We start from the raw sequence: 2,963 nt of genomic DNA on the forward strand, positions 1-2,963 counted from the left end.
TCTCAAAGCTTCAGAGGGCGAGAGTTTCGGAGTGGCTGACTGGAAGAAGGGGCGGAGCTATCGCCAAAATAGCTAGCTAAGGTTAAAAATTGTTTATATTAAGTGCAAAAGAATTTCATGTTGTTGTGGACGATGGTCCAGGAATATGTATGTTATAGAGAAGGAAAAACGGACCATTCAATTATTAAACATTTAATGTATAATATTAATAGTAATACAGTCAAGAATCGTCATAAATAACTTGGTATACATATAACAAATATATATGTATATATATGTTTAATAAAAAAATATCACAAAAGGGTGATTACATTCCTACAGGATTTGCAGTTTAGCAGTGGGGGATGGGCGATCAAGAGCCCAACCCCCAAAAATGGGATTGAAGAACATGCTCAACAATAATGATGGGAATGTTGGAATGTACAACTTTGTACTAGAAATATAAAGGAACACCACTTGACGTTGAACTTCCAAACTCGTTTTTCACAGATTTCACAGAGGTGTGGCTGTATGACATCATGTTAGCATGCATCACAGAGAGGTGATGACAATTCACTTTTAAGGAAATAAAATGCATCAAACTTTCCACAATATACAATAATAAAACCTCTTTAACCAACATTTGTAGAGACTTACGAGTAAAACATGACAAACACTACTGATACTGTATTTTTCTATGTTAAAACTGCATGCATAAATAGATTATTTAAACAAGTTTCCCTATTTATCATTGATCGGACAAACACCCCTCACCCCAAACTTACACCATTGGTTGAGATATTATTGCTGTGCAACACCACTCAAACAAACAGACTGAAATTTCAAGTGGCACAGAAATACACACTGCAGCTTTAAGTGCCATATTCACAAAAAGAGAAGCACGTTTATAGATTTTCATAAATTTAAGACTATGACTAACATATTAAAAATCCATAATACATATATAAGATATCCTGTTTTCAGCATCTTGAATAAGATTTTAATATCAATCTCAACACAAAAGATGCTAAAAGCCACTCCCATCAAAACCCACCAACCCCCCAAAAAGATGTCAAGTCAAGTCGCCTTTATTTATATAGCGCTTTTAACAATACAGATTGTGTCAAAGCAACTGTACAGCATTAATTAGGAAAATAGTGTGTCAATAATGCAAAGTGACAATAGTACACACTCACATTTTTTAGTTAAAGGCAGTTCATACTGCTGTGCTGTTGGGAAATGTCAACACCTGTTGATGCTTTATTTTTCGTTAAATTAGCCACTGTATTGAATAAATACTTGAGGTTATCTTTATTTTCTTCTAAAAAAGACGAAAAGTAATCAGATCTAGCAGTTTTTAATGCTTTTCTGTAGGATATGTTACTTTCCCGCCAAGCAATACGAAATACCTCTAGTTTTGTTTTCCTCGAGCTGCGCTCCATTTTCCGGGCTGCTCTCTTTAGGGTGCGAGTGTGCTCTTTATACCACGGTGTCAGACTGTTTTCCTTAATCTTCCTTAAGCGTGAAGGAGCAACTGTATCTAAAATGCTAGAAAAGAGAGAGTCCATAGTTTCTGTTACATCATCAAGTTGTTCTGAGGTTTTGGATATGTTAAGGAATTGGGATAAATCAGGAAGATTACTTACAAAGCAGTCTTTTGTGGTAGAAGTGATGGTTCTACCATACTTGTAACAAGGAGTAGAATTTACAGTTTTTGCTATATGAAGTTTGCACAAGACTAAATAATGATCTGAGATATCATCGCTTGGCTGCAAAATTTCAACCACATCAATTCCATGTGACAGTATTAAATCTAGAGTATGATTTTGACAATGAGTAGGTCCTGACACGTGTTGTCTAACCCCAATAGAGTTCAGAATGTCTATGAATGCTGATCCCAATGCATCTTTTTCATTATCAACAGGCACTGTAAAAAATGAGCTCTTGTTTCGATGATTTTTTAAAAGTTGACACAACTTGCAACTTCTGAATTTGTTCATTCAACTTAACATTTTAAGTTTTCACTGTCTCAACTAGCTTGTAAGTTGACTGAACTAGAGTATTTGTCCTCTCAACTTAAAATGTCCAATACCGATGTCACGTGCTCAACATCACTTATCGCGAGAACTCGTGAAGACCGTTGCAGACAGAGACGGTGGTCAGCCATCTTCGCAATCTTCTCCACAAAGTTGGACTGTAACTAACTGTAACTAATGGATTTAGAACGGCGGGAATTTTTTTAAATTAGCTTCTAAAAACTTGACAATGTTTTATAATCCCTAAAAGACGTCCGTCATATGCATTATACATCGATGAAAAATGAGGGGGGAAAACAAGATAATTGTTCAAACTGTCCCTTATCTTCACGTTAACGTTGTAAGCAAAACGCATGAGCATCTCCCTCAGAGTTCGTTTGGAGCGCGTGCATTTGATACGGCGTACATAACCTTGATTCAGGTTAAGTTTGAAGGTACAAACTCTTCTTTCAGTTTTCTGAAGTAGTTATTGAAGTGCCAACCGTACTGAGCCGTACTCTACCATGCAGTGGAAAAGCACCATTAGACTAGAGACAGTTATAAAGCAGTTACATTTTTGTCAGCCTTAGCACTAAATCAATCTAATAATTTATTTATTTATTTAAGAATTCCATGTCGATATACGGTCGTTAGTGTATTACATTACACATATAACATTACTGCCAGTCAAAAGTTTTTGAACAGTAAGATTGTTAATGTTTTTTAAAGAATTCTCTTCTGCTCGCAAAGCCTGCATTTATTTGGTCCAAAATACAGCAAAAGCAGCAAGTTAATATTGTGAAATATTTTTACTATTTAAAATAACTGCTTTCTATTTGAATATATTTTAAAATGTAATTTATTCCTGTGATCAAAGCAAAATTTTTATTAACATGTAAGTTTTCTAATTCTTTTGTCTTTCGTTATTTACAGAATTACACCTCAGAGCTTTCAGTTTCTGTGTCCAGA

Source organism: Sinocyclocheilus grahami, unplaced genomic scaffold, assembly GCF_001515645.1.
Source record: "Sinocyclocheilus grahami isolate Dianchi unplaced genomic scaffold, SAMN03320097.WGS_v1.1 scaffold163.1, whole genome shotgun sequence".
In the NCBI taxonomy this organism is placed as follows: Eukaryota; Metazoa; Chordata; class Actinopteri; order Cypriniformes; family Cyprinidae; genus Sinocyclocheilus; species Sinocyclocheilus grahami.